The sequence below is a fragment of the Thalassophryne amazonica genome, chromosome 6 (genome assembly GCF_902500255.1).
Source record: "Thalassophryne amazonica chromosome 6, fThaAma1.1, whole genome shotgun sequence".
In the NCBI taxonomy this organism is placed as follows: domain Eukaryota; kingdom Metazoa; phylum Chordata; class Actinopteri; order Batrachoidiformes; family Batrachoididae; genus Thalassophryne; species Thalassophryne amazonica.
In genome coordinates, this window is record NC_047108.1 from 40,545,040 (window position 1) to 40,568,029 (window position 22,990).

At 42.4% G+C, this 22,990-nt stretch overlaps 1 protein-coding gene across 4 annotated transcripts in view; it reads right to left on the minus strand.

Moving 5' to 3' along the window:
* LOC117512083 (neural cell adhesion molecule L1.1-like) overlaps positions 1-9,309 on the minus strand; it is a 166,242-nt gene extending 156,933 nt beyond the window's left edge. For 2 of the 4 annotated variants that reach the window (XM_034172046.1, XM_034172044.1), the window contains exon 1: positions 9,140-9,309. The gene's annotated coding sequence lies outside the window, so the exon portion shown is untranslated. The remainder of the gene's footprint in view (positions 1-9,139) is intronic. The other 2 variants (XM_034172045.1, XM_034172043.1) reach the window with 1 other exon arrangement.
* Between the last annotated feature and the right edge of the window lie 13,681 nt (positions 9,310-22,990).

Below are 22,990 nucleotides of genomic sequence, written 5' to 3' on the forward strand. Positions count from 1 at the left end.
TCACTCAGCAACTCAAGTGCTGCAATCAGTGTTTCCATTGATTCCACAGAGATGGCAGCATCGTTTCTAAAGTCAAGATTAATAAATCTTTCATGACATCAGTTTCCTTGGTGTTCTCTCCCTGACGACGACAACAGCAACAAAAAGTCTTTGGACAGATGAATGGAATTCCTTAGTACCTTTATGTACCCACCCCTTTTGGTCAGTTACATGAAAATATCTGTCCTATGCAGTATTTGTCATTTTACTGGCAATGATATTGTGAAAGTTCTTGGCTCATAAAGTGTTTTCTGTATTTGCGGTTGTCCCACTCTTTTCACGTTTCATTCTGGAACCAGACAAAGACAAATGTCACATATTTCATGGAGGACGTGTACTATGTGCGTGTCACGTGTTGGCACATGTGTGTGCTACTGTAGTGTATGTGTTAAATAAAGTGAAGATAGATTAGCACTTCCTGAGGAGATTAGAGCCCAAACGCACAAAGGCTTTTAAAGTCCTCTTACAGCATCTCACCCAAGCTAATGGACATACCCCAGTGTACCACAGACACACAGAGATGCACGCACTCAGGAAGATCAGTTTTGAAAGAGGGAGAAGGCAAGGCAAGCAGAGGAAAACAAGGAGAAGAAGGGGAAAAGATTTTGAGGGACATTCCTCCCATTTTTCAACACAAAGGCTTCATTCTGTACACAGCAAATGGAAAAACAACGGAAAAGAAAGATAGAAAGGCCAAAATGGAGGAATGATGGATCACAGGGTGCAGAGTGGGGGCGTGAGACAGACAGATAAAGATGGAAGAGAAGAAGTACAATGACAATTATAGAAGAAGAGTTAAAGGCTGAGAGGAACTGCACCAGAGCAAGAGTCAGAGTAATCTCATCTTCTCAGTCCAGGCCTCCTTCTGACCTTCTGTTCCGTCTGGCTCCAAACACTATCATCAACCTTTAATTTAATTTAATTAACAACCATGAGAAGTAAAAGTCTTGTTGTCCTTATAGAAAGGAACAATTCTGGATGGCAGTGGCAGGTTTTCTGACAGGTGCTGTGATCACCCGGCTGACGTTAACACACATTAACACTTCTTGCGATCATTAATTTGATTTTATATAATGGATGAGTGGATCCTTGTCATTTGATTGGTGCTTTGTATGTCACGTGACATGGATTATTCGTCCCATTTGGGTTGTGTTGCATTTTGCATACAAATCTACCATGCAAATTTGGTTCCACACATTTTGTACCATTTCACACTGTGACCACCACCCACTAGTGGGGGTGATGTTTAGCTAAACATGGCGGAGTTTGTTTTGCTGATAGCCAGCAATTTCAATTTATAATGTTGTTGTCTTGATGACTGGCAGATCATTTTTATATGAAATCAAACAATCATGCCACTCATGATTGACTTCCTGCCTTGCGTGACACCACATATGCACATTCCTATATTCGCACCGTTGCCACCTCAATTGATCATCAAGATTTGTCTTTATACAGTTGTGTTCAAAAAATAGCAGTGTGTGTTTAAAAAAGTGAGTAAAGCTCAAAATCCTTAAAAGCTTTTATTAAGCTTTTATTTCCATACATACAAATGCACTGGGGACACTTTACGTTCTATTCCAAATCAGAACATGAAGAAAAATGTATCAAATTTGTTATTTACAACAAGTGAAGAAAAATTAATATTGGGTTGTTCAAAAAAAATAAAAATTAAAAAATAGCAGTCTTTCTGTGACTCTTACACGTTGGCCTTATTTAGTGGTGAAGGCAGCAAATGTTGTCCATACTGGTTGTAGTGCATTTCCCTTTGAAAATCTGATTAAATCTGAAGAACAGCATACTTTGATTAAAACACTGAGTGGAGATGGGAAACATATAAAGATGTGTAGAATACAACTGGCTGCTCAGCTGCTGAAATGCTTAAAAATAGCAACCAAGGAGTCACGTGGTGAGGGACTGGGGAATGGTTGCGCCGTAGAAGAGCTCTCACCCCCATCAACATTACTTTAAAAAAACTAACTTTGGATCATGTCCTACAAACTTTTTATTTTACACTGGAAGACACGCTCACTCTAATTGGAAGATTTGAAGTGAGACTGGGGCCAAAATATGATGACCAGCCAGAAAAAACGAAGTGTGCAGACTCGTCTGCCAACTGTGGCTATCGGAGAACCTAATTCAGATATCTTGGCTAGTCAAGAAGAAGGACAAAAAACTGATATAAATGGCTTGTTCACCAAGATTGCCAAAGTGGGGGCAACACTGAATGTGGTTGCAAGTGATGTGACGCTAATCAAGTCAGACACAACGGAGCTGAAGAACGCCGTGAGTGCTATTAAAACAAGGCTAACAGAAGCCGAAAGTCGCATTTCCGATGTGGAGGACAAGGTAGCTGTCATGGCTAATGACAGTGGAAAACTTGCTAAAGTAGTGGCGCAACTTTCCGCTCGAGTTGATGACCAGGAAAACAGGGCACGTTGTAAAAATATCAGACTGGTGGGACTAAAGGAGGGAAAGGAGGCTGGGACAACACTGTCTGACTACGTGCAGAGAATACTTTCAGATGGTCTCGGTCTGTCTGGAAGCGAGTTTGAAATTGAACGATGTCACAGAAGCCTGGGGCCTCGGCCGAACCCTGACCAACCTCCGCGTATCATATTTGTGAGATTTCTCAGATACATCGCCCGAGAAAAAGTTCTAACAGCTGCCAAAAAGAAGAGGGGGACACCGTGGGAGGACTGTAACCTGTCATTTTTTGAGGATTTGACCAAGGAGCGCTATGCACAACGCAAATTGTTCTCCCCGGTGATGAAAGTATTGTGGCAGCATCAGGTGAAGCACACACTGGCTCATCCAGCGACGCTTCGATTCACATGGAGGGGGAAGCACCTAAGTTTTACTGATGCAAGAGAGGCAGAAAGTTTTGTCCAAGAGAATATTGAAATCACGGATGATGGAGGAAAATCATGAACATGGACTAGTATATGGAGGACAACGCGGGGGCATTTTGTTCATTTGTGTAGGAGAGTGAGAAATTCACTATAACTGACGGGGGAGGGGAGAACACTGTGGCGCGGACAGGACCAAGACGACGGGAGCAGGAGAGGGATCGTCTTCGGAACCCACTCGGATCAGATAAGACTTGATTTTACAGCCAGAAAGGCTTTACACTGCAATGTTCTTTTTTTGTGCAGTGTTTAATTTTTTGTTATTGTTCTATTGTTTTGTAGACAGTGAGGTGATAATTAGTGTTGAGTGTGCACCAAAATGCAGTTACATACAGTGTGGTAGACTTAAAAATTTCAGGCCAGCAATTTGGGTATTGGACAATAATGGATAAATCAGGTATTAATATTGTAATGTGGAACATTAATGGTTGTGGCACACCAGTTAAAAGAAAAAAGTCCTCAGCTATCTTAAATCTCATAACACAGATATAGCACTTATACAAGAAACACATTTTGAAAATGGAACTGAAGCCTTAAAAATGAAAAGAGAGTGGGTTGGTAAAGTGTTTTACAATTCCGTATCCAGTAATTATTCTTATTAATAAGAGGCTTAATTTTGTGTTATTACAAGAGTTCAAAGACACTGAGGGAAGGATAATATGTGTCCAAGCACTTGTAAATGGTGTAAAAGTTGTACTCTGCAATATATATGCCCCAAACAGGGAAGAACCAAAATTTGTTTCCAATGTTCTTAATATATTGTGTAATTTTGAAGGCCAGATCGTGCTAGGAGGAGACTTTAATCAAGTTCCCAATGATTACACAGATAGGAGTGTAATAAGTGTCAATTCCAATATGAGAAACAAATCTGCATACATTTGCATAAATTTTTCTTCACGTTTTGATTTGGAATAGAATGTGCAGTGTTCCCAATGCATTTGTGTGTATGGAAATAAACACCATTATAAGGATTTTGAGCTTTACTCCTTTTTTAAACACCCTGCTATTATTTTGACCAGAAAATTAACCAAGATCCTCTGGTAGCCTGAAGTTACATTCTCATAAGGCAGTGGGTCCAATATGCAGTATCATGTTGATGAGAAACAGTATCATGCAAGAAAGCCACAACACAAATTTTACAAAGAAGTATTTGGGGAGGGGGTGGCTGTCCCAGAGCAGAGAGGCTCTTGCAGTAATATTCCATGCCTATTTCAGCTTAATTTTCATGTTGCACTGTCTGCAATTTAGGAGAGTCACCAACAGTTTCTGTCACAGCCGTCTGAAGAATACAGTTGTGGATTATGTGTGGAAAAGTTGCAGTCACATATACAGGACTCTTTTGCCAAAGGCACTGCTGCACACATATTCATGATCGGTGTTGCTACAGTTACTCTGATAAAATAATCCAATTACTGATTATAGATTACTCCTTGAAAAAGTAACTTAGTTGCTTTACTGATTACTCAGTTTTAAAAGTACCTAAATTAGATTGCTAGTTACTTTATTAGTTACTTTCAGCAGCTGCTGACAACACCCCCCCCCCCCCCCCACCACCACCTCAACATGAAAATGATAACTCCTTTTGTCAATACGCAAAATGGGTTATAAGTAGTAATAATAGTATGAGAAAATGTCTTCAAACGTGGACCTTTAATTTAGGGCTGTTGCCCCCCACCCATGCCCCTTTCCGCATGGATTCGTCCATGGATTGCTGTTTGAGCAGAAGTATGGATAACGTCTATTTATGCAGAAATCAAGACCAGACTGACAGCTAAGAAAGTTTTAGCAGCGTTTTTTACATCATGTTGTCCTCAGAAAGAGACTTTAGGTGCAACTGGGTGGGGAAAAAAAGTGTTATTTGTTAACGCATCACAGACCAGCTGTTTTTAGCTAGAAGACACACAGCAGCACAGATTTTAAAGAAAAAAAAAGTAAAAATGTGTTTGTAAAACCATAGCTCTGAGGGTCACCGCACTTTGAGAGACAAGTGCTTTTCAGCTCGGATCTGCTGCACAGTGGATACAGCTCTGTCCTCGCAGCTCACTGAAAGTGGGCAAAGTGGGCAGTTCAACCAAACCCTGACCTCCCCCTGCCCACGGGCCAGTTTTAATGCTGCGATTGACCCACAATACAAAAATAATACACATTAGATTACTCGTTACTGAAAAAGCGGTCAGATTACTCATTACAGGTTACTCAGTCTAATCTGTTCACGATGGTGACAACATCGTTGTGGGATGTTTGTAGCAGAAATTCATAAGACTGTCTTCCTTTTTTTGGTGTCACTATCACAGGAGCTGTCCATGGAGCTGAACCGCGGTGCATGATTTTTCTCAAAGAGGATTGAGGACATGTCTGCCACAAAGCATGTGGCAACACTTGTATACTACAGCTGTGCGTACAGAAGGACACTCTGTACAACAAACCCAGACACACATTGACAAAGTTTGTCCATGATGCACCCTGACATATTTGTCCCATAGACACGTGTCTTAGTCTGGACCGTGCCATGTGTGTTACACCCACAAATATTGGTTTGTTTGACTGGAGTGACAGCTCTGAGCTGTGGCCAGAGCTGGGCTCCTGGTGCATGTCTGGCCTGACTTGCAGAGGTGTTATGACCAAGTGGGGAAAAGATAACATACAGATATGTTCAGTTTCCTGTGTAGGGGTAATTCATTTCTGATTAAAAGGATGTCATATTAAGTTTCTTAATTGACAGATTTCCAAAACGAGCACGTCTGTGGTGCAAACTCACAACCATGTTACGTCTGAGTAGAAACAAGACCACTGACCAATCATTGCTCACAACTGTTTAATTTATCATTGCTAATTGGATAATATTTGCTATTCATATATTATATAATATCTGTTGCTTCAATTCCTTCAGCAACCTTTGGGTTAAAAAGAGGCCTGGTTTCTCACCTTACTAATGAATGTGAATTCATCAGTAAGGTGATGAATTCACAAAAAACAGTGATCACTGATTTTCAATAAAACAATCAATCTGATGTTATCTGCACCGGTCATACTTCAGAGTGTTGTCTGAAATATAAAACTTTGTTGTCTTCTCTCAGTTTAAGGGTTGTGATAAAACACAATATAAAGTCTCTCCAGATGGTTTCAACCAATTTGATTACTGCCAAGAACTGGAGAAAGGGAGGAAAAGGGGAAAAAATACTAAATTATCCTACAACAATCCTAAAATTCCTCCTCCTTCTCCACTCCCTCTCTCATCCTGTTTCCAATGCAGACTCCCTTTTCATCTCTCTCTTCCTCTGATTCCCTCTGGCTTGCCTTGATTTTTAGATTTTCTTCTTGGCTAAATCCTTTCTTGTCCCTGTTGATAAATCTCACTCATCTTTCATCCTCTCTTTCACTCTCCAACTGGCCATTTCCTCATCTCCATCCTCAGTTCTCCTGCTTTTCGTCTCCTTTCATCTTCCTTCTCCTCTCATCAGGTTTCCAACCTAATTTGCAGAGATCCCTTGCCGAAGCAATCACGGTGAAAAACCCCACAATGCAAACAGCAGAAACAGAGTGACGAGTGTCTGTCTTTTGTGTGTGTGTGGCCAAAGTGATGTTGCTAAGAGTAAAATGAGGAATTCCAAGTGAAAAAAAAGTGTTTGACATACAAGGAGGAAGAGACAAACAATATCCTTTCTGCAGACTTCACTATTTTATCAGGAAGGACTTCACTACTCAAGCCTTATCTGCTGGTATCTGTCCAGTGACTGTCCCATCTCATTCTGCTGTTTTACTGATCTGTGTGGCCACAACAGGAACTGGAAACAATAATTTTATCAGCCTAGTTAAATGACCAAGGCTGTGTACTGGGTCACAGTAAATTCTTGAGTGACCTTCTGCTGTCAGTATAGAGATAATCACACATAAGTATGCAAAGCAAGTTTCCAACTGGTAAATCTGTAACTGGTTAACCTCCTTTCACTGCCTGATGAATACAAACTGCAGTGTAAAAAGAGAATAGTTGAACCAACTTTAAAAAAATTACAATTGATAAAACCTGAATGAATTAAGTTGTTTAAACTTAGATGTGTAAGTTAGAGTTGATCTGACTTGCTAACTTAAGTTCAAGCAACTTAATTCATTCAGGTTTTTACCAATTATAACGCTTTTTAAAGATGGTTCTCTTTTTCAGTGTGAGATGATGAAATTTTGGTTTCAACAAAGCTGAATCATTATTATCCCAAAGTTCCCAAAATATCTTCAGTTAAATGTTTCCAGAAACATCTTTGATTACAGTAACGTCATCAGTAAATCCCCCCCCCCCCCCCGCCAAACGTGTATATAGAAATCACACTGTCTGCTGTCTGTCCGTCACATCTCCTTCTAAATGGTTTAATGGATTTCAGTGAAACGTCACACAATAGTACAACTCCATACGAACATGTAATATTTGTCAATTACAGTATACAGACGTTGACCAGTTTGCTAATTCAGGTATTTCATCATAAAATATTCAGTACCATTACAAATAAACAGTATTTTTTTACTTTGATCCTATGTCTTTAGTTTCAAACTGCATCAGACTGTTATAAATATTACATTCCAGATCTAACCTTTTTAAAATGTTTTATAGAATTGTCCAATAAATAAATGCAATTAACAGACACCATTTGCTTTTAAACAGGCTCAAGACGCTCCTTTTCACGCCAGTTATGTGGCATCCAAACAAGCTAGCATGTACAGCAACTGTAGCAACTTACCTAGTCAAGCTAACCAGGCAGATAAAGTAACAATTAACTAATGTAACTTACAGCCCAGTGTTGTCTTAGAACTAACTAAGTTCTACCTGTTTAGCTCTATCTGTTGATGGTTTATTAACTGTTTAACCGCTGTATTTTATGACACAACGAGCTAATGTGATAACCACTGACAATTTGGATATTGTTTAAGCCTGTATCTCACAGAGCAGAGCGGTGAATGCTGACCAACATAGTGAATGTTGGGTTTGAAACAGTTTTTAGGGTCGCAAACAGTATTTCTTGTTGCAAATAATTTTTGAGCATGTTCAAATTTATGAAATTTATGGTCAAATTAATTTTTTCACAAACAGTTGCAAACCTTTCTAAGACATTTTTAAGTGTTTTTAAAGTTCTCAGTTCACAGCCACCCACTGACCCAAACAGTGTACCTTTTCTTCTCCCTATCTTCCTTTTCTTCCTCTTTTTTGCTTCTCTTCTGCAGCAGGATAGCAGCAGCAGCCAGTCAAAGCAATTCTTCCTCAAGAGCAGCAGAAATACGTTACGTTTGTCAGCCTTATTTCTATCGCGTCAAACATATGAAGCAACAGGATGGCTTGTGATTTAGTCGTCTGCACCACCAAAGTTTGTGATACAGTTTGTGAGCATTGCTGCAATACTTCACCTCCTGGGGCAATGTCATGAAGAGCAATTCAGTCTCACAGAAGTGTGACCCCAGCATCAGGCCAACTCCATTTATGTTCATGCATTTAGCAGATGCTTTTATCTGAAGACACTTACAGCTGCACTGCAGGATGGACCGCAGAACTGCCCGAGGAATCGTGAGTCAAGAACCAAAGCAGCAAAGCAATTCTGTAAAGTGGTGCATGTGCCAACACCTGCAGTTAATGCATGCTCCTCAACCTGACCTGACCTACTGTACAGTTTACCGACAGTGCAACAGAGGCCAGGAACAGATCAGGAGACACATCAAAAGAAGATGATGCCAACTACAGTGTCCCTTTCAATGAATGTAAGTACAAAAAGAGATTGGACATAAAATGACCCTGACAGCAGACTGAGAGTTTCATCAGGAGGGGAAGGTATCTACGAAACTGTCATAAATAATTCAACACTATAATGTATACTTCAGCATTTCATTCAATATTAATAAAATCAAGCTGCCAAAGATGATCCATCAGATCTTTAAAAGCTCAATGAAATAAAGTGGACACTCCCTAAAGGCTGATTTGCTGAAGTAGAGTTTTGTTTGTCTGGAAATTCATGAATGGCCTTTTCACGTCTTTTAAGATCAAAAGGTGCAGACATGAAAGAGCGTTCATTCTTGTTTCCACAGCGACACACAAACACGTCTCAGTGCACGCCAAGATTCCTCACCACAGATGTTCACACCTGCCGTCCTATTATGTAAGACATCAGTGCATCTGCCCCATTACCCCCATGGTGGGGTGCTATTATTTGACTTACCTCTGCAGGTGATGCGTCTCTCGCTTTTCACGCTGTCTGTCCCCTTGTCACGGGAATGCCTGTCCTTGCTGTCTCTGTCTTCCTGTCCTGTCTGCTCAGTCGTGTTTTTTCTTATCCACACTGATGCTGCAGTGGCACATAAAACACACCCATCTGAGCTCTGTCTCTCCTCCCATCCTCCCATCATCCACACTGCCCCATCATTGGCTGGTTGAGGAGATGACATCAGCTTCTTTCATTGCTACCTCTCTCTCTCGCTCTCTCTCTCTGTTCCCCTGGTACCTCCTTCCCTTATTCTTTACTGCCATGCTACCCCTTCTTTATTTTTACCTCCATCTCTCTCTGGCTCCTCTCTGTTCTAGTTTTCTTGTCTTACTGGTGACTGCTGGTTGGGCAGAAAAAAAATTAATTTCCTTGGTTTTCAAAAAACAAAAAAGAACACTGATTGGTTAAAATGCTATCTTAGGAACTCCTATGAATTTGAAGGCTTTTGCATGAATGCCAGCTAAATTCAATTTATTTAATTTATGGGTAAGGTCTAACCTTACCAACCCCTAGAGCAAGCACACAGGTGATAGTGGTAAGGAAAAACTCGCTTGGGTCTGCTTGAGGAAGAAACCTCAAGCAGACCAGACTCACAGGGGTGACCCACTGCTTAGGCCATTCTAACAGTTACAAAATTTTTACAAACCTAAAGAAACAGGAAACAGAAAACCAGAATAACATCAAAACTAACTAACTCTCTGGTCTCTACCTAACTACTTTTCAAAATAGCTGATGTACAAAATGTCCTTGTGTTTGCTATCTGATCTTTTCAAAGCTGTCTAATTGATAAAACCAAAGTATTTGCATCTATTTGGACAGCATGATGGAACACTCTGATGTATTGCGTGACACTATTGCAGACATACACAAACACTAAGATTTTTACATACCGGCCTTGAACGCAACGTGAGCAGACAGCCGTTAATACCCGCCTACTTCACCTCATTTTGCAGCCAATCACATAGACACTGATTCACGACAATCTAAGGACTGCCCACATGGACCTGGCTTAAGCACAGAAATAAAAGTAGCATAGAAAGGAAATCTGGTCTCTTTGTTCTATGTGTTTGCATGTGATCTCGTTCAGAAACCCCAGCGCTGCAGATGACTCTCTGTACGAGGTCTATTAGAAAACTAACCGGCAGTTTTATAAAAAAAAAATAAAAAAAACTATATGGATTTGAATCACGTGCGATTACACCAGACATGCTTGAACCCTTGTGCGCATGCGTGAGTTTTTTCACGTGTGTCGGTGACGTCATTCGCCTGTGGGCAGCCTTTGAGTGAGCACTGGTCCAGCCCTCTTGGCTGAAATCCTTTGTCTGAGAAGTCGCTGGAGACGGCGCGCGTTGCTTTATCAAAATTTTTTCAGGACCTGTGAGGGATATCCGAGTGGACACTATTCGAGAAATTCAGCTGGTTTTCGGTGAAAAGTTTAACAGCTGATGAGAGATTGTGGAGTTTCTTTCGCTTTAAGGACAGCTCACAAAGCGGATCGGCGCGGCGCAGTCGGAGGTGGCGTCCGTCTGGCTGTTTCGAGCTGAAAACATCCGAATTTAAGGCTCTGTTCACCCAGGTCATCGTCAGAGAACAGAGAAGTTTCAGAAGAAGTCGGCATGAGGAGTTTATGCGGACATTCCACTGTTAAAGGAGATTTTGTAATGAAAACGTGCGGGCAAATTCGCTGAGTCGGTTCCGTGACGACGCCGCAAATCCGTCTGCGCCACGACAGGAAAAACACCTCTGTGTTGAAAACCATTTGTAAAATTCAGGCGGCTTTTGATGGCTTTCAACAAGTGAGTATCTGAGAAATTGTTTAACAACTGGGCATGTTCCAACTTGTCCGTTAAGGTTTCCAATGGAGGTGTTTTTCCTGTCGCGACCCCCCGCGGTCAGGTCCGGCCCGACATGCGAATCTGCCCGCACGTCCTTTCATTACAAAATCTCCTTTAACAGTGGAATGTCCGCATAAACTCCTCATGCCGACCTCTTCTGAAACTTCTCTGTTCTCTGACAACGACCTGGGTGAACAGAGCCTGAAATGTGGAAGTTTTCAGCTTGAAACAGCGAGACGACGCCGCCTCAGAGCGCAGATCGCCGTCAGGCGCCATGGGCCGTCCTTAAAGGGACACTAACAGACCAAAATCTCTCATCAGCCGTTAAAATTTTCACCAAAAACCAGCTGAATTTATCGAATGGTGTCCACTCAGTTGCGCCTTACAGTTTTTGAAAAAATTTTTATCAAACAAAGCAGCAGTCTCTGAGCCATTCCTAAACAATGAAAAAACGACGAGAGGGTGGGCCACTCCTCACTCAAAGACTGCCCACAGGCGAACGACGTAACCGACAGGCGTGAAAAAACTCTCGCATGCCCACGAGGGTTCAAGCATGTCTGATGTAATCACACGTGATTCAAATCCATATGGTTTTTGAAAAAATAAGGTTGGATACTTTTGTAACAGACCTCGTATAAGTGTTTGAACATTTTCAATAAAACATCTAAACTTTGAAGTCCGTTTCCTGTCCAATTCTTTTTGAGATCACTCACCACAATAAAAGAACCTATCACATGTTACCCCGAAACTCTGAACTTTTTCAGAGTGTCTGATTTTGGAACCTAAAGTGTGGGGACGTGGTGTTTGTGTGGATGCTGGCTTACTGAAGCTGTAAACATGGACATGGGGACATCTGACACTATTTCAACAGACTGCCTGGACACTGAGATGGATTTGTATATTGTAAAAAGTCAGAATACATTATTTCCAGGAGTTAATGGATGTTATTTTATGTGCCACAATCATCAGAAAACTAAAGGGAGCTGCAGACGATGAGCTTGCGTGCTTCTTTGATCATTTGGAGTTTACATTCGGAATTAAATTTTTAACATGGTGAGTCTGGCATGTTGAGGATTTTACCCCTTTTGTGTTTTGTGGCAAGATTTTTTTTTTACTTTGAGAGAGTGTCATTTGGAGCTGGAATGTGTGTGTGTGTGTGTGTGTGTGTGTGTGTGTGTGTGTGTGTGTGTGTGTGTGTGTGTGTGTGTGTGTGTGTGTGTGTGTGTGTGCTGCGAAGCTCACTCTGTGTGTGTGTGTGTGTGTGTGTGTGTGTGTGTGTGTGTGTGTGTGTGTGTGTGTGTGTGTGTGTGTGTGTGTGTGTGTGTGTGTGTGTGTGTGTGTGTGTGTGTGTGCTGCGAAGCTCACTGTGTGTGTGTGTGTGTGTGTGTGTGTGTGTGTGTGTGTGTGTGTGTGTGTGTGCACGTACGCTGTGCCACTGATGAGACGTTTTTCCCTGGCAGCAGATGTATTTTTTTTTTTAGATTTTATTGATAACAACAATCATAATTAATCATGCTCAAAGCTGATCCTCCAGCAAAGATTATTATTGACAGGCTGCGTTTATGGTGGTAGGTGCACTAAACCTTCTCTGAGCTGTATCTTTTACCGTGACTGCATCAAAATTAACAGTTTTCACTTAAAAACAAGTCATCATAACACGACATCACACTTATGTAAACTTTGGAATTAATCTGTGGCTCTGTTCTTAACGTTAGCAGCTACATTCCATTGAAGGGCACGCTGGGACGCTTCTGGTAGCTACGTCACTTGTCGGAAAACCCAAGTACTCACGAGTACTGTTTGTTTTCAGACGTCTATGTCACTGTTTGTTGCGAATGTCGTATCCTTTGAAACCGGTCACAGAAGTGCACAAAGTAATCCGAGTGGATCATCAGATGGTCACTATCAGATTAAATCTTAACTGTTATGATTTCGGTGTGACATGTCCTTTAAGTCTGGACTTGAATGTGAATCTGACTGTTTTATTTCCGTAGGGAGATCATTCCACAAAACAGGGACATTGTAAGAGAAAGCTCTGTGGCCCATAGACTTTTTATTCACCCAAGGGACACAAAGTTGTCCTGCACCCTGAAAACACACAGCCCGAGCCGGTATGTAGGGTTTGATTAGGTCAGCTAAGTAGGGAGGTGCTAGTGTGTGAATAATTTTATAGGTTAATAGCAGAACCTTAAAGTCTGACCTCATAGGGACAGTGAAAAGATTCCAAAATGGGTGTAATGTGGTCAAACCTTCTGTTTCTTGTCAAAACTCTGGCAGCTGCAGTGTGAACCAATTGGCGACCCCTAATGATGGACTGCGGTAAACTAGAAGATAGAACATTGCAGTTGTCCAGTCTAGAAGAAACAAATGCATGGATCAGAGTCTCGGCATCAGCCATAGACAGGATGGGATGAATCTTCCCTATGTTTCACAGGTGGAAGAAAGCAGTCCTCATAATATCTATAATGTGGAGGTCAAAGCTTTTTACTGACGGAAGGAAATCCTCTAAGAATTTTATGTGTACAAGATTACCAGCAGTTATTGGCATGTATAACTGAGTATAATCAACGTAGCAATGAAAGCAATGTAATCCCATAACGCCGCAGTATGTACCCAGGGGGTGCTATACTAGGTCTGTTAGAAAAGTATCTGACCTTTTTATTTTTTTCAAAAACCATATGGATTTGAATCACGTGTGAATGCATCAGCCAAGCTTGAATCTTCGTGCGCATGCGTGTTTTTTCACGCCTGTCGGTTGCGACATTCGCCTGTGAGCAGGCTTTGTGTGAGCACTGGTCCACCCCTCTCATCGTTTTTTTATTGCGAATAAATGTCTGAACGATTTGGAGCTTTGCTGCATCAATTTTTTTCCAGAAACTGTGACAGACCTCCAGGTGGACACCGTTCGGAAAATTAATATGGCTTTCAGGGATGATTTTATGGGGATTACACAGATTAAGGAGTGATCCAGACGGTTTAAAGACCGCCCACAACTGCTGAGAGTGTGCCGCGCTCCGAGCGCCGATCGACAGGCTCAAACCCCGCTGAAACAACCAGATAATTTCCAACATGAAGGCTTTGTTGATCCAGGACGTCGTCTGACATTCACAAAAAGGCAGAAGTCGTGGACATCAGCACTTTTTCGGCACATTCCACTGTTACAGGAGTTTTTTTCATGGAAAGTACAGCGGAGGAACACGCCACGTAGCCGTTCATTACGCGGCACAAAACTACCTCCGTGTTGGTCTCACAGGACGGCTTTCAGGTGGATTTCAGACGGCTGTCGGTTGCTTTTCAGTCGTGTGATTGTGATTGTGATTGTGTGATCGTGTGATCAAATGTTCAAACAAATTATATTTTAGACCCCCAAGAGCCAATAAGCAAGACCCAGATTTATGGATTACAGAAACATCTCTGCCTTGCCTTGTATCACAAGGGACGTGACTAAATGTGTTCACCAGTGGCTGCTTCATTTAAGGGGAGGACACCAGTAGGTTTAAGCCAGGTTCCACTTAAACCAGTAATATCTAGGTGGTGTTCCATAATTAGATCATTTATCAACAGTGATTTTAAGAACAGTGACCTTATGTAAATGAGACCCAAACTAAGGACTTCATTGGGTCCACTGATTTTGAAGCATATTCAGGTCCATGCATATTTGGACACTGACACATTTTTTTTTCTGTACACCAACACAATGGAGTTAAAATGAAACAATCAGGATGTGCTTGTAGTCCACAGACTCCATCAACTTTCAGTTTTCTCTGGATTGAAAGTAAGAAATTTCAGTCCAACCACTTACCAGACTCACAAATCATAATTTGGTGTGATATTATGTGGCATGTTGAATTGAGCGTCATTGGCATAACAGTGAAAAGTAGTTTTGTAACATTGCAATATCTGTCCAAGAGATACTATGTAAAGTGCTAATAACAGAATAGCTAAAAAAAAAACAAAAACCCTGGGGTGGTCCATATTTTATTGCAGAGGGTTTGGAAATTATTTTATGATGCAAGACACATTGTGATCAGTTAGATAAATATCTCAGCCATGAGAGAACCCGACCAGAAATCATAAAATAATTTTCAACGCTGTCTGACAATATGCAGAGATCAGTCGTGTCAAAAGCTGCACTAAGAACAAGCAGCAGCAGCACTATAGTGGTATCTGAATCCATAGAGAGCAGATCATTAGTCACTTTCATAAGTGCTGTCTACCAAAGTCCCAAATGCAGACTGTAATGGCTCAAAGAGACTACTGACCAGATAAGCCACAAGTGACTGAGAAACTACTTTCTCAAGAATTTTCTAAAAGAAAAGTAGAAGTACTCTTTCTCTTGTGTCACTCATGAAAGGGTCACTTTTGAATCATCCTTAGTTTGTCTCCTCACCTGGATCCAATTTTCCATGGGAGACCCAACCAGGAGCTGATGTTCCAGACAACACAGCTCCCAGGATCACGAGCGCTCACAAACCCCTTCACCATGTTAAAGTGTCTATTCAGGGAGGCGGTTAGAGGGCTTGGCTGAGAATGGGAACGTGTGGAATGAGCTGCTTAATCCATCAGTCTGATTATGCCCATCAGCCAGAGAGCGGCAGATAATTAGATGCTCAAATGAGTTCAATTTAGTGTAAACCTTTAGTAGGCTCTGTTAGAGCTGCTCCAATGACATCAGCTGTCACAGTACCTTAATACATATCATGCACCTTACTGGCTCCCAGCCATTTGTCAAACAGTGATTCTTGCTGTCTTACAAAGTCCAAGTAGGTCCGTCCTGATATAAATTCAAACATCAGCTTCCTGTGCCTGTTAAAGATCTTTGTGTGTGTGTGTGTGTGTGTATATATATATATATATACTCAACAAAAATATAAACGCAACACTTTTGGTTTTGCTCCCATTTTGTATGAGATGAACTCAAAGATCTAAAACTTTTTCCACATACACAATATCACCTTTTCCCTCAAATATTGTTCACAAACCAGTCGAAATCTGTGATAGTGAGCACTTCTCCTTTGCTGAGATAATCCATCACACCTTACAGGTGTGCCATACCAAGATGCTGATTAGACACCATGATTAGTGCACAGGTGTGCCTTAGACTGCCCACAATAAAAGGCCACTCTGAAAGGTGCAGTTTTGTTTTATTGGGGGGGGGGGATACCAGTCACTATCTGGTGTGACCACCATTTGCCTCATGCAGTGCAACACATCTCCTTCGCATAGAGTTGATCAGGTTGTCAATTGTGGCCTGTGGAATGTTGGTCCACTCCTCTTCAATGGCTGTGCGAAGTTGCTGGATATTGGCAGGAACTGGTACACGCTGTCGTATACGCTGGTCCAGAGCATCCCAAACATGCTCAATGGGTGACATGTCCGGTGAGTATGCCGGCCATGCAAGAACTGGGACATTTTCAGCTTCCAAGAATTGTGTACAGATCCTTGCAACATGGGGCCGTACATTATCCTGCTGCAACATGAGGTGATGTTCTTGGATGTTGGCACAACAATGGACCTCAGGATCTCGTCACGGTATCTCTGTGCATTCAAAATGCCATCAATAAAATGCACCTGTGTTCTTCGTCCATAACAGACGCCTGCCCATACCATAACCCCACTGCCACCATTGGCCACTCGATCCACAACATTGACATCAGAAAACCGCTCACCCACATGACACCACACACGCTATCTGCCATCTGCCCTGGACAGTGTGAACCGGGATTCATCCGTGAAGAGAACACCTCTCCAACATGCCAAATGCCAGCGAATGTGAGCATTTGCCCACTCAAGTCAGTTACGACTTTGCCATACATCCAAGAACATCACCTCATGTTGCAGCAGGATAATGCACGGCCCCATGTTGCAAGGATCTGTACACAATTCTTGGAAGCTAAAAATGTCCCAGTTCTTGCATGGCCGGCATACTCACCGGACATGTCACCCATTGAGCATGTTTGGGATGCTCTGGACCGGCGTATACGACAGCGTGTACCAGTTCCTGCCAATACCCAGCAACTTCGCACAGCCATTGAAGAGGAATGGACCAACATTTGACAGGCCACAAATGACAACCTGATCAACTCTATGCGAAGGAGATGTGTTGCACTGCATGAGGCAAATGGTGGTCACACCAGATACTGACTGGTATCCCCCCCCAATAAAACAAAACTGCACCTTTCAGAGTGGCTGTTGTGAAAGTGTCGTGACATGGACCCACAACAGGGGGCGTTAATGAATGGACAATGGATAAGCCAAAAGTAACAATGTTGTGAATCGCACAACGACGTACAGACAATAACAATATGGTGGAATGTCAATTATACACCAGGTGACGTGTGGGCAGGCTCGACGATAGAAGACGCCTGGCGAGAGAAGAGCCAGATCCCACACAGCTTCCACCACCAACGGAGCTGAAGAACACCGGAGCCGCCAAGCCCTGCGCCCCAGGTGGCCGCTGTCTTCAGCAGTCAGACCCGGTACTGCTGGCAGAGAACAGAGACAGTCCTGATGAGTGTGAGTTCACACACTCAGTAATCCCACAGTCTGTATACAGTTAGGAGGGAAAACCTCCACCTCCAATCACACACTCGTGCAGCTCCTGTTTAACCACTTATCTGGTTTGGGGTGTGAGACGAAGCCGTCGCAGTCCACACCAAATGCCAATACCGCAGATAAGGACACCGTCACAGGAAAACGGCTGCAAATGAGATCAGACTATTAGTCACAGTTAAGCTTAGCAGAGAAATTACCTGAATGGTAGCTGATTTCTCGGCGGGGAGGTGGAGTTGCAGTCCGGCCTTTATGGTGGTGGTGATGAGTAATGGATGAGTGACAGCTGGTACGGATGATGCGTGACAGCTGTCACTCCCGGTCGCTCCAACGCCCTCTCGTGCTTGAAGCCCACACTTCAAGCAGGGCGCCATCTTGTGGTGGTGGGCCAGCAGTACCTCCTCTTCAGCGGCCCACACAACAGGGGCCTTTTATTGTGGACAGTCTAAGGCACACCTGTGCACTAATCATGGTGTCTAATCAGCATCTTGATATGGCACACCTGTGAGGTGGGATGGATTATCTCAGCAAAGGAGAAGTGCTCACTATCACAGATTTAGACTAGTTTGTGAACATTATTTGAGGGAAATGGTGATATTGTGTATGTGGAAAAAGTTTTAGATCTTTGAGTTCATCTCATGCAAAATGGGAGCAAAACCAAAAGTGTTGCGTTTATATTTTTGTTGAGTGTATATATATGTTGAATATAAATAATAAATAAATGCCACTCACGGAATTCAAACCTGCAATTTACAAAAGCTCTGATTACCAGACGGAAACTTTACCACTGCACAACAATCACTGTCTTATAACAGGAGCATGAAATGACTAAAATGAAGAAGGACATGAATGTATTCTTAAAAAAGATTTTAAAAAGTGCTGTGATAATTGACCCATGACGTTTGTTATGGCATATTTCTGCTGATACGTGACTGAAAGTGGCATATTTGTTGCACTGTTGGCTTGTCATGTAGTCCTGCGGCACACCGCTCACAGGACAGACAGACATGACATTCAGACAGACGTGACATTCAGATCGTCTGCTGCGTGTCGACATGAACTGACAGTCCATCTCAGCTGGGACAGCCTGTCAATGTGCGCACAGTGCACTTTCTCCAGCCCGTCGCAAAAGCTATATATGTTTTTATGTACAACCCCAGTTCCAATGAAATTGGGACATTGTGTGAAATATAAATAAAAACAATACAATGATTTGCAAATCATACATACACCACAAAGACAAGATATTTAATGTTCAAACTGATAGACTTTTTTGTTTTTGTGCAAATATTTGCTCATTTTGAAATGGATGCCTACAACACATTTAAAAAAGCTGGGACAGGGGCAACAAAAGACGGGGAAAGTTGATGAATACTCAAAGAACACCTGTTTGGAACATTCCACAGGTGAACAGTTTAATTGGAAACAGGTGAGTGTCATGATGTGGTATAAAAGCAGCATCCCCAAAAGGCTCAGCTGTTCACAAGCATAGATGGGGTGAGGATCACCACTTTGTGAACAACTGCGCGAAAAAAATAGCCCAACAGTTTAAGGACAACATTTCTCAATGTTCATTTGCAAGGAATTTAGGGATTCCATCATCTACAGTCCATAATATAATCAGAAGATTCAGAGAATCTGGAGAACTTTCTACACGTAAGCAGCAAGTCTGAAAACCAACATTGAATGTCCATGACCTTCGATCCCTCAGGTGGCACTGCATTAAAAACTGACATCATTGTGTAAAGGATCTTACCATGTAGGCTCAGGAACACTTCAGAAAACCATTGTCAGTTAACACAGTTCGTCACTACATCTACAAGTGCAAGTTAAAACTGTACCATACAGAGCGAAAGCCATACATCAACAACATCCAGAAATGCCACCGCCTTCTCTAGGACTGAGCTCATTTGAAATGGACAGACACAAAGTGGAAAAGTGTGCTGTGGTCTGATGAGTCCACATTGCAAAATGTTTTTGGAAAACATGGACGTTGTGTCCTCCGGACAAAAGAAGAAAAAGACATTCCAGATTGTTACCAACGCAAAGTTCAAAAGCCAGCATCTGTGATGGTATGGGGGTGTGTTAGTGCCCATGACATGGCCCAGCCACGCCCCCTGTCCATTCAGCGCACACACCAAGGTGTCACTCTGTGATCAGATGAGAGGTGCCTTGCCTGCGGGGGGACGCAATCCATGCCATGCCATGTGTCGGGGGGAGCGGGGCAAGCACGCAAAGCACACGTGTTGTGGGCAGACCCGACACTCTGGCACGCCACATGTGTACTTGACAACTTCACAATCATGGGGACACTTAGGCAAATTTCACCTGCCACAAGAAGGATCGAATGGGCTCTCACAGCGCACACTCTGTCTTTCAGCTGCTGGTGTGTGCAAATAGTTGTAGCAACAGGTGTACGAAGCATTAGAGGCAGCTCCAATTTTACAAGTATTGCATATGATTCCTGCTTCATGCGCATTTCGGCCACATTCATACTATGTGTAAAGGGGCCCTAAAGTGCGCAACTGTCTTCACCCAATTTTTGATGACCTAAATCTACCCCCACCCCCAGCTCTTCTCAGCCATTACAGAAACACTTGAACATTTAAAATTCTTCTTCATTTGTATTCTCAATGCCCAAATGTCTTTTAAGTGCTGTGAGTAGGAATGGCAACATTATAAATTGGTAAATGCTTTCGTGTCTCAACGCAGGTCTTTAATGCAAGAATGGATGTATATTAACAATGAAATGAAACTGACCACACAAAATGTGAAATATCATATGTTCATATTGTCTGCAATAAATTAGAAGTCAAAGTAAATATAAGAATCACTGCAAGATTTTTTATTGGCATTCTTCATATCGTTCCAACTATTTCTGATTGGTGGATGTAGATTAAAGCAATACCTCTTCCTTGTTTAATACTGTGAGCAACATGAGTGTTTGTGTTCCCAGGTCAACAAGCTTCATTTAATGGTAACTTTACATTAGGCTTTAACCACGTTTCACACAAGCCGATGATTGCAAAATCATGGTTCAAAATTATGTCAGTTATCAACAATGATTTAGAAGTAAGACTTACTGGATTTGGTGAAAGACTCATGCAAGCTGGGAATTGATTTTGTCATGATATGAGTCAGGTGTGTCTCTTACATTTACAGAATTCTGAGGGACAATATGTTGGTGTGGAGAGAGATACTGCTGAGAGTTTTTGATATGCTTTGAGCCCTGCACGTGGAATTTGACAACATATGATACTATTCAAAGTGTAAATAGACATAAATTTAAATGGACATCAACCTGTTGTATTATTTGTTTTAGGGGAAAGAAAGCTGCAAATGTCAGCCTCTTTACAAGCAGCCTTTGAAATGCGACAGCCAACGATTGCAGCCTTTGAAGCGTGCAGACGCTGAATCGGGACACAGCAATAGAATACCAACTGTGAATAGATATGATGAAGCTGAAGAAGACAAATCTTTTAAGCTTCGTGTCCTGTTAAGCATGGTTACATGATGCCTATAACCTTAATACTATCAACTTTTATAAACTCGTCAGTTCGTAACATTAAAAAAAACAAAACAGAAAAAACAACATACAATCAAAACACTCAAATACTGAAAGAACTGCTTGCAGATCATATTTAAATTTTAAATCTACAAAGGCAGTGGCGGTCCTAGAGTGATTTACTCCCTGGGCAAAACCCCCTGCGTGCGCCCCCCCCCCCCCCCCCCCCCCCCCCCCCCCCCCCCGCGCGCACACTAACGTGGCCACCACCTCTGCCCCACCACCCATGAAAACACTAACTTCGTCCAGAACACCCACAATCCCACAAATTAACTCACAACAGCTATTTTCAAGAACAAATTTCCAGTTTTAATGACTACTGCAATAACAAACACAAAGAAATTGGCACAGTCTAATGTGTCATCATCCATGGACTTATCTGCAATGATCATCTCAAAAGTTTGCAGGAGGGCATCATAATTGTTTGCCACAGTGCTCACTATTCGTGATGTGAAATTCCATCGAGTAGGAGCATTTCTGGGCAACCTTGAGCAGCCTGCAGACTCAAAAAAAGACATCCTCTTTGTGGATTTTGAGAAAAATGTGGCAAACCCAGAGAGTGATGCAAAAAATATTCTGCACTCAGATAAGCATTTAGCCCCCTGAGACAGAACCAGATTCAGTCTGTGTGCATAGCAATGCACAAACATTGCACTGGGGGCTATTGCTTTAACTTTGGCCTGCAAACCGTTGAGAGCTGAAGCCATGACAGCAGCCATGGCTTCTTCGTAAGGAAGACTATCAAATGGCTTCGCCAAAATCCGGTCCACAACATTCAAATTGTCTGCCATTATGTGCAGCTTGCTACCTAGCTAGCTCGCTAGCTGGGACTGGCGCGAGGCTAGTGTGAAGTTTGTCTGCCTGTGAGTGCTTTGTGACGGTGAAGGAGCTCAGCAGCACCCGCTGCTCGGTAGGGACAGAAACTGCGATAGAAGTCAGAAAGATGATAGAAGTCAGTCTCCAAACACAAGCAGCTACAAAAAAAAACACCAGAAATAGAAGCTCGATTTGTCGCTAGTCATTTTTAACAAAGAAAATGCCACTAAGAGGATTAGGAAAGTCTCCGGTTCAACTCAGAAAAGAATGAAAATGCTCCCACGAATGTTTACACCAAAAGATCGCTGATTCGCTCATTTCACTGTCAATCAAAAAGGGATTCAGCCGAGGCCAGCCCACTGTCCCATAGACCCCCAGACACGCTGAGCGTCCGATGAGCAGGACAAAGCCCAGCATTTATCCAATGACTCATCTCATTTCGCTGCAGTCTTTGCTTCGCTACTGTTTATAGCACTGTGAAGCTGTGGGAATGAGTGAGAGGAAAGCCGCCATGGGACAGGAAGGTGGGGGCGCCCCTCTGCCGTAACACGTAACCACGAACCCCCCCGTCAGGACAACCCCCCCACCCCTTTTTTTTCCGCACAGTCGTGCTACCCCCCCCTGCAATGCCGCCCCGGGCGGCTGCCCAGTCAGACCACCTCCAGGACCGCCCCTGTACAAAGGCCATTTAAATGTACTATAGCTTTGTATGGATGTAGTGTAAAATCAGCACCATGGACAGCTGAACTGAAGTTGGCCTTCTTGCCTATGAGCTGCTCTAAGGAAGTATGTTATAAACAAACAAACAAAAAAAAAAAAGTTAAGAAGGAATAATAAAAAAATACTTTTAAGATTATTTGTTAATAATAAACACCGCACTAATTTAACATGCCCATAAAAGTAAAGTCGTACTGATGTGCTGCTCACTAAACATATTAAATGGTAAATGGACTGTATAGTGTGTTCATGCTCAAAGCACTTTACAGTGATATGTCACTCACACACACACACACACACACACACACACACACACACATA